Source organism: Micropterus salmoides, unplaced genomic scaffold, assembly GCF_014851395.1.
Source record: "Micropterus salmoides isolate LMB-PRFRI ecotype aquatic unplaced genomic scaffold, ASM1485139v1 Ms_hic_scaffold_19, whole genome shotgun sequence".
NCBI classification, from domain to species: domain Eukaryota; kingdom Metazoa; phylum Chordata; class Actinopteri; order Centrarchiformes; family Centrarchidae; genus Micropterus; species Micropterus salmoides.
In genome coordinates, this window is record NW_024041039.1 from 10653186 (window position 1) to 10663218 (window position 10033).

At 41.5% G+C, this 10033-nt stretch overlaps 1 long non-coding RNA gene across 2 annotated transcripts in view; it reads left to right on the forward strand.

The window, feature by feature from the left end:
• LOC119909894 overlaps positions 1-3099 on the forward strand; it is a 39904-nt gene extending 36805 nt beyond the window's left edge. For both annotated transcript variants that reach the window (XR_005445565.1, XR_005445566.1), the window contains exon 4: positions 2931-3099. This is a non-coding gene — a long non-coding RNA (uncharacterized LOC119909894). The remainder of the gene's footprint in view (positions 1-2930) is intronic.
• The last annotated feature ends 6934 nt before the right edge of the window (positions 3100-10033 follow it).

Below are 10033 nucleotides of genomic sequence, written 5' to 3' on the forward strand. Positions count from 1 at the left end.
AACATTGCTACCATTCTTTGCATATTGATGTAAAGTTTGCCATTGTGGGAAATACACTTACTTGTTTTAATGTTGAGAGTTCGATTAATACCACTCTCATATCTGTCTGTTATAATTAACGCTACAGCCAGCAGCTAGTTAGCTTCGCTTAGCACAAAGACTGGAGACAGGGGGAAACAGTTAGCCTGCCTTTAAAGTTCACTAATTAACATTTACCTTGTTTGTTCAATCTGTCCAAAAACTGAACTGCAAAAATGAAAAGCTGCTGGGAGGCAAGATTTTCAAGGGATCTCTGGGTGCTGCTGAGTAGGGAAGCCATGTTGTTCTTCTCCTTTTTTTGACCAATGGAAATGGAAACCAGCTGTCCACATGGTTCAGGTGCAGGTAAACCAGTAAAAATAGACCTTCCACATGTACACACAGAATCCAGGGAATGACGAGATCAAGGAGAAAATGAAATACTTCACATGCTTGAATAGGATACCGAACATCAAAAGTTCCATCGAGGGTGACTTATTAATGTCTGCACTTTTAACACCCAGAGTATACAAGGAGGTGCTTATAATAATAAATGATAATAAAACATTTTATTTGATGGCGCCCTTCATGACACTCAAGGTCGCCTTACATCATAGATACGACAAGCAAAAATAATACATAGCATCATTAAAACAGCATAAAAGACAAAAAACAAAAAAAGTACTTAGAAGTAAAACATCAACTATCAAATTGAAATCAGTGTTACACATTATTACAGTGTGTATGCTAGTTTGAAAAGATGAGTTTTGAGAGCAGTTTTTAAGTAATAGAGTCCAGTGTGGGAGGGAAGAGAGTTCTAGAGTTTGGGTGCAGTGTAGGAGAAGGCCCTAGCACCCATTGTGCCAAGGTTGATGGTTGGTAGTGCCAAATGTGATGGTTGGTAGTGCTTGAGGTGGAACTTCTGTCTTTTTACATCAATTAACTTAACTTAATCTGGTCTTTTTCATTTGGAGATTGTGTTTACGTCAAGCCGGCACCAACTTCTTCGATTTTAGGACAGTTTGTTTTTTATGAAACATCTTCCTCATCAAGAAACTGGTGATTGAAGTATTTAGTGTTTTTGTTCAAGTGTATGGCAAAGAGAAAGGCCTGATGTCATGGGAGTAGAAGTTGTGCAGTTGTCTTCTGTTTATCTAGTAATCACAGAGTTGACTGGATAAAGCTGCAGGCTGTTATGTCGTGTTGTGGTGTTGGTTTGAAGCGGTACAGATGGAGGATGTTTGTGTCATGTTTTGTGTAAAACCTCTGTCTTCATAGTTGGGATTTTGAATGGCAGGTGGTCTCTCTCTCTCTCTCCTTCTCTCTTCCTTCTTTTCTCTTTTTCTTACTTCATTTTCCCACCCCTCTTCTACGAAGTTTGAGACAAAACACAAGATAAAGTGGTTCTTGATTCCAACCCTAAAAAGATAAACTCAAAAACACCAGGTTACACCCACGTACTTCTTGCAGGCATCAAGAATTGAGTATTGAGAAAGTTTGAAAAACCACTTCCCCGTGTTTTTTTTTTTTTTTTTTGCTAAATTGGCAATAATTCAACCCAGGCTTGGCTTGCTCATACATTGCGCCAAAGTGTCAAGTGCTGCATGATTCAAATCAGCATAATGTCCTCATCCTGCATGTCTGCAGAGGTTGTTTTTGTGCTGAAGTACTTTAATGTGTTTTCTTGGAACCTGGAACTCATAAAGTCATGTAAACGTTAGATTTTCATCAATGACCAATACATCCCATTTGGAGAAAATACTTATTTTTCTCTTTCAGCTTTTCTTTAGACCTCTTTCGGGAAAGCTGATGATTCATTATTTTTAAACACTGCTCTCTCTCTCTCTCTCTCTCTCTCTCTCTCTCTCTCTCTCTCTCTCTCTCTCTCTCTCTCTCTCTCAGTCACTCCCAGCATGAAAATATATGACACATGCTTGTTCTTCTTCTCCTCGGTTTCTGGTCTTACTTGTGGAACGCAGATTCATCAAGATGTGCAGGCCCCGTGATCTTCTCTGTCAAGCCCCTCTCCCCTCTTGCTCACTAACCCCAAACTCCTGTCAATGGTTTCCAGCTGTCCGTGGCGTGGCGGTTCTCCTGGGAGAGGAGGAGAGCTCAGCTGGCTCCAGGCCCTGACTCACTCCCCCCCCCCTTTATTGGTTTAGTTTGAGCAAAAACCCATATACATTTGTGTATGATTTGTGGAAAGGAGCTGACGGGGAGTGTGCAAGCAATAGGGCTGTGTTTGTATTTTTGGTCCAAACTTCACATGCTGATTATGTCCAATGTCTTTAATGATAAGGTGAGATTATGAGGTTAAAGGCAAGAACATGAGCTGTTAGCGTAGTTAGCGTGGAGCTGTTAGGTCTTCACCATGTGTTTGGTGATACGACTGGGAATCTGCTGTGAGGGTTAACTTGAAGTGGGTTGAGGGGAGTTGGGGAGCTTGTGCTTAAGAAGACTCATTTTATGTCTTTCATGTTATCTTGATTGGTCTGGTGGTGAGGAACTTCTAAATATAGCCGAGAGCAGTTCAATAGCAGGGCACTGCTTGCGTCACCCTGGGTAAATATTTAGCATTTTGGCAAGAGTCGTGTGCTCTAAACCCCGCTTTTTCCTGAACATTCAGCAGAAAAATCGATGGCGTTGGCTCAGCCTAAGCTTTGGTTGTGGCTGCAGGTGGGCTGGATTTAGGAATTAGTTATTTAAAGGGCAGAGTAGATAGCGCATGATGATTTAATAAAAAAGCAGGGTAAAGGACCAACAAAACAAATGTTTAAAGAGGACAGAACACACATGGACAGACAGATAAAAGTGAGCATTCACAACACATTGGCAGACACACACACACACAGCTTCAGTACACCATTATGTCTGTCTGCTAGTTTTTATAGGACGCTGTGTTTACCTTGCAGGAGTGACGGTGATAACAGTCTGTTGTCATCAAGGTCAGAGGTCGACAGGGGAGTGGGAGTGAGTCTGCAGGCTGCTGATGGAAGGACGTGGTGCTTTGTCACTCCTCATGTCTGGTCAGAAGACAGTGTGTGTTTGACTGGCTTGAGGACTTTTTGTGTGTGTGTGTGTGTGTGTGTGTGTGTGTGTGTGTGTGTGTGTGTGGGGGTGGGGGTGGGGGGGGGGGGGTGAGAGAGAGACTCTGAGTGTGCATGCTCGTGATGCTTTGCAGCAAGCCAACAGTCTGCTAGGAAATGTGTGTGTGTGTAGGTTATGACTGTACTGTGTGATTTTGTGCACACTCACAGATATGCAACATCAGCATGCCTCCACGTTTTGTTTACTACCAATTTCTCTATTTTTGTTAGTTTAACACATAGTTTTTTTAAAGTTACTGAATACAAATTTCTTAGGCGGCACAATGAATGCCTGATCTAAATGTCATGCTTGTACTTTTTTAAAATAATAAGTAGTAAAAACACAATAAATATCGTGTCAGAGAGCTCTTTTCTCTTCTGTTACTTACAAAAGAAATCAGAAAGTTTTGTCAATAAATGGAATTAGTTATTTGACGGTCTACATATCACTTACTTTGCTTACAAGTGCTCTAGATTTACACTAGCAGAAATATCAGAGCTTTGCATTTACACTGTGGTGTGACGCTCTTAACTACTGCTTAGTCAGTTGTCCGGTTCGGCCCAGAGTGAACCATGCATGTCAAACCACAAGGTAAACATTATAATATCAACCGTCAGCTTAGTCAGAGCACTTGTGCTTTACAAGGGCAAGTGGTGAGTAAGAAAACTGTGTATTCTGTGTTAAGGTGTCATCTGCCTCAAAGTTAAATGTAGGTGCAGCTTTGCACGGCTCTGTTGGTAAAGTTAGGTTTGTGGTGAGTAATTTAGTCTGTAGTTAATAACTAACAAACCCAAACTGATTGTCAAGCCAAAGCCTTGTGTATGTCTCCATTAAATCCCCATTTGCTAAATATCGTATGCCACAATAAGTTGAAAAACCTTTAAAGCCCAAGAAAACATGGTTTCAAATCTTAAGTATTTCTTAACAACATTACATATTCATGACAAAATGAACAACAATTAAAATTCAGGGGAAAAAAGTGTTTTTTCTGTTTTTTCCCCCCCTTTAGAGTTTAACACTCAAAACTACAGCTAATCTGCTTCATCAGGAATGTGTGTGTTTTTTTTAAAATCAGATTTGATTGACAGTAGCCTGGCAACATGAGCAAACAGCCCCACAACTGTCATCAGAATGAAATGTGGGTAAATCCTGATGGGTCAGCAGAGATGGATGATGTTACCCTTTTCAAATGGAGTCCAGCCCACTTTAAACCTGTGAGAAATACCCAACAAAAAACACAAATGCAGAAATTCCTTATGGGAAATGACCAAAAATGTTTGGGAAAATTGTCTTTAGGGCCTATGTGTAAGATCACAATGCATATTTTGCTAAATAGTGGCAACAAGTGGCAATTACAGGTAATTCAATATTGTTTTCCTTGTATTACCAAGAATCTCTTGAGTCAGTTGCTTTAAAGACATTATCATTAGGCGACCTGTCTGAAAGCAAGCTTAATGGAGAGGTACATTGTGTTTATTTCTTGTTTACCTTATGATAAAACCAGTGAAATGATTATCCATGGCATTCTCAAATGTAGTGTTAAAGCAAATCTCAGCAAACTCAACTAAAGTCAGATACATAGCAATATCTATCAAAGGTTAGCTAACATTAGCCATTAAAAGCTACAGGTCATACGCTGTAGCACCAAAACTCCTGAGCATACTGAATTGAGCATCTTTTCTTTGGTTTATGAATTCAGCTTTCTATTTGTAACTTACAAAAACTTTAAAAAGTTCCATACAGTTGTGTAACTGACAAATACAAACCTCTGGCAAGACTCTTTAGCTCAACTTTTGTAGCACAGAAGATTGATCTTAAGAAAATGGGGTTGCAGCAGATACTTCAAAGAAGGAGAATTAAATACTCCTCACACGCAGCGTTCAGCCTGGGAAATGTCAGAAGGCATGCGGATGGATATAATCAAGAGAAGTAGCAGCACTGCAGCCTCTGTGCAGAGTTCTACTTCCTTCTTTTGCATTTCTTGTTGGTCTCAGTAGCCTGGTCTCCCTGCTGTGTCAAAACTTTTAAAGTGATGGTCACCTGTAGATTTACCATTTTACTAAGGTGGATTGTAGTTCTGCAGTTACAGTTGATGACAGAGGTTACTACTTTTTACTTTATTTTTAATGTAAACATATTTAATTACATTTAAGTTGATTATATTTTATTTTTTATTATTTTAGGCTCTTTGGGTCACTCTGTTGTTTACATCAAACCTGCTGGTGTCTGGACACAATCAGTCCAGATCATTTCCACCTCCCACACAAGGCCATTTTTTGTCATTCATTCGTTATCAGCACACAAAGAAAGTAAAGAAAGTAAAGATTAAAGGAACATTTCAGGAAATACTTCTAGGGTATATTCCTTACAGAGAGTCTGATGAGAACACTGATACCACCCTCATCGACTGTACGGTAAATATGTAACTGGAGACAGCAGCTGGTTAGCTTAGCGAAGACTGGAAACAAGAGGATACAAACTCTTTTCAAAGGTACTGTACACAGTTCACTTATTAACATGTTATACATGGTTTGTCTAATCCGTACAAAAACTGAAATGTAACTATGAATTATGTGTTACGTCTTGGCCAACTTCCAGTTTTTAGGCTGAGGCCTAAACTGAGGCTTGTATAAATGCATTATGCAATATTCTCTGTGACACTGACAAGAAGACATTTTCACTTTATTTCTCACTTAATTGTTGGGCTTCTGTAAATAACATCACAGAGTACGGTCTAGACCTGCTCTTTTATGAAAAGCGCTATGAGATAACTGTTGTTGTGACTTGGCGCTATATAAATAAAATTGAGTTGAATTGAACTTAACAAACTCTCATCTTAAACATCTTATTTGGGGCAAATGTAATCTTCATGTAAACAAATGGTAAATGAGCTGTAACTATGAATGACACCATCCTATCAAGTCCAGCTGAGACACATCTCTTAGCACAGACTGTCTCGTGCGACAGGAGTTTTGTTTCGGATATCAGACAGGTGTCCGACCGGTTGCTCAGGCCGGCTAACCCCGAGCCCCGGGCCTGGCTCTGGTGCCGTAACGCTGGAGGTCAGAGGTTAATGGAGCAGAGTGGCGCCGGCCAGTCATCCCCCAGGATCCTGGGTGGATTTGGTAAACAGTGAAGCTGTCACTGCAGATTAATACTGGGAGGAGGTAGAACAGGGCCGAGCACACGGGGGGCTAATGGCTCCCAACTCAGCCATGAAAGTGCCTGTCTTCCCCATTCTCCTTTCTCCCTCATCCCCACAGATAAGCCCTACAGGCTTAGAGAGGGAGGAGGGGGAGGAGGAGGAGGAGGAGGAGGAGGAGGAGGAGGACAGTAATAGAGGGAAGCAAAAAGCATTGTAGAAAAATGAGTTATCTCAGAAAAGAGGAACTAACAAGAGGGCAATAATCGCAAGTGCTCTTGAGCACTTGGAACACTATAAAGTAAAGAGAAAAAAGGCTCACATCTAAAAGCTAAATGACCTTTAAGACACTGACATGTTTTTGTTTCTTCCTATTGTGTGGATGTAGAGCTCTGCCCCAAGGTCATTCACTGGTTACAGCTGTAAGAGCACAACCCAACTGCCAGCTCTCCTCTGTGGGGGATCTTTGGGGACTTTTTTTTTTTTAATGAAGCGTATGCAAGCCTTGACACTATGGTTTATCAGTCCTTGCATCTAGATACAAGGGGGCGGCTTCCACCACTGTGTATGCAGCTTGTGTCAAGGCAGGATATTGTATGTCACAGCGTGCTCTAGATTGTGGTTGCACTCTCACCACAACTCATGGCACACAGAGAGAAACAGAAAGATATTAACTCCTGTGGGGGTCTTATCTGAAAATAACATCTTTAATTACATCATGTAAGACTTGGTTTCTTTTTTCAGTAGTGTTTTTCCATATGTGAGACATGATGTTTAGTGGTTTGATCCTTTTCATTTTGTGTTTTAGAATGTTATATTTTTATGTATTTAATGCAGATTTCAAGAAGTGCTTTTAGTTGCCTAAACACAACCATAAAAATGTTTGTCATTTTTAAGTTGCCAGGAGCGTATTTTTCAGGGAAAACTAATTAAATGACTTTCACAGTAAATGTTTTGCAGATATGTTCAACATGAGCACTTTGCATTGGCAGTAAACCCTTAGCAGATATACGCACTTTCTTGTTGTTTCCCACAAAACGTTTTTGCGACTAGCCTACATATTTGTTGCATTTGAACATAATCAGACATTGACAAGCAACAGTAGTTACACTCATGCATAAATATATACATCGTAGGCATTTTTGCACCTCTTTAGTTGAATCTCTGTTTACTTGTTATCCCGGTGTGTGTGTGTGTGTGTGTGTGTGTTTACTGCTAACTGTGTGTGGCCTATCTAAAATATCTGTACTTTACTGTACACAGTCCCACTCATTCCTCCAATTACCCCCGATGCCCCCTCTTAGCTTTGTTGTCAGTTGGCCTGCTGGGTGGATGGGAGTGGGGGCGGGGGTCCAGTGCAGCGGAGGGGGGTTTTGTCTGAGCATATTCCATGCAGTTCTCCATTGTACAATCCTCACAATAGGGCCGAGCCTTTGATCTTGGAGGGGTGCTCTTCTCTCTGTCTCTTCCATCCCTACTGCTCCTCCTCCTCCTCCTCCTCCTCCTCCTCCTCTTCTCTATTTCATTTTTTCTTCCAGTATTAGCCTTGACCCTCCACGTTCCGCCAAGAGGGTCGAGAGGAGAAAAAGGAAATGAAACACTGATTGAAATGAATGAAAATGTAATGAAGTGAAGAGAGGGCTGGGGGACCGAATACAAAGAGAGGAGGAAAAACAACAAAAATCAGTTGTTATATTTTTCTTGTCCTTTCTTATTAAAAGGCCCGGGGGATGTACTGAGATGGCCCTTTGACTGTTTGATTGTTTGTGGTATATTGTTCAGTCCCCTCATGTCTTCGCTGACACAGAGCAGGTGCTGCCAGGGTGAGACTTGAGCCAGGGAAATGGAGGCTCAGTGATGGGAGGGCTTGCTTTGCTCCAAGGGCTGTGGGATGGGAGTTTGGCAATTGGGGGGGGGGCAGTAAGAGCCCTACACATCCCCTGATGGAGTCTGTCAGGTCAATAGTTTCTATACTTTGTGACCGCACTGCTAATTCTGATGCACCAATTCAACCATGCTCCCTACTGGCTTCAGCCACCACAGTGCCCCATCACGTCCTCTGTGATGGGGCACTGCCCCCCCCCCCCTCCAACCCTCCGACCAATAGCCCAATGCTCCAGTGAGCGTCTACAGATTCCTGGATCCGCACAGCGTTGCATTGTCTCCCTTCCCTGGCCTTCTGCCAAGAACCTAGGCAGCTTTGGAAAAGTTGTACTTCACCAGAGCCTAATCTTTTCTTTGCTCCGCTTGATCCGCTCCCTCCTCCATTCTTTCTTTTCTTCTCCATGCTCAGCCATTTTCTTTATGCAAGTGAGCCTGTGAGTATTTACCGATGCGCTGGCATTGAGGGTTATTGTGTGCAGGACTGGATGGAGTGCAAAAGGCATGTGGAGTGCAAAACAACAGCATGCAAATTGTACAGTTGAGATCTGAGATATGGTTAGTACTTTAAAGTTAAAGGTTGGCTTGCCGAAATAAATGGTCACTTACCTCTAGTGGCATATAGTACTGCGGAGAGTTTTGCTTTTATTTGCTCATGTTTTGAGAAATCTTTCTCTAAAATTTCTGCCAGCTGCCCAATAAAATGTAGGTTGATGACCTTGAATTTATGGTGATTGAAACTTCCCAGACCTGACTGTGAACAGTTTTCAGTGAAACTACTCTACTGTAGAAATGCTCCCTATGACAACTGTAGTTTGTAAAACATGTCGTGCACACCTAAGGCATAAGTCTCTAAACCTGCTCTGAATATTTACATTTGAAGTTGGGACTAAAAGCCCGCAGTCATAAGTGCTTCTTGGCTGCGTCACTCTGCCTCCCTGATCTCTCAAAATGATTTTCTGCTTTTTGCCTGTAATCTTAACACAATGAATCGTACAAATGGGGGAGACTGTGCTCCTAAGAAAAATGTCATCACCGAATGTGCAAAAACAGCACATGTTTACGATCAAGGGACAAAGCCCTCTATCGGCCCTAAGAGTTATGGCTCTTATTATGGAGGAAATAATGGATCATTTTCGAGCCTCAAAGTCCACAGAGGAAGGAGGTAGGGGTGGTTGAATGGGTCACTAAATGTTAGATTTAGAGAGGTGCCAGTTTACTTCGCATGTCCTATTGGCAGTAAAGCACTGACACCTTTACAAACTTTAATCATAGCAGTGTAAGTTTAGAAAACGGTTATATTTCTGCAAAAGTGATGGTTGTAGCAGTTTTGGCAGGCAATGACAAACAATGTTGTGTTACTGGTAGGGGCATCAGATCAGAAAATGCTAATATGTGGGTCGTTTTGGAAGGCAGTTACACAAAGAATGTATTTTGTCATTTAATTATATGGGATAATGGCACACACTTTTGAACTGTCTCTCCTCAAAGTCATTGGTGGTGTTGGTTGTACACGCGAAATGTGAGTTGCTTTGTGAAGAATGATTAAAGAGGACTTGAGATTTTCATTGCACTCTTTCTATCCTCCCCACCATGTGCGCTGGAACACATCATCAGATTGCAAAGTCTTAAACATACAGGCATAAAACATATAAGGGCTGATTACCACTTTGGTGTTTAATGCAACATGTTACTAATGCCGCGTCATGTTTCAGATAGATGTCCATGTCATGTAAGATGTCATAGATGTCTGTCCTCTGAATCTGAAGCTGTCAGTAATTTCTCTGCAGAGCATCTTTACAAGTTGTGGGTTAGTTGCTGCTCTGTGTTATGTTGTCTAATTATGCTGAGCAGCTCCTCAAGCTAAACTTTTAGCTGAGGTGAAGTCACACGGTCACATCAAGA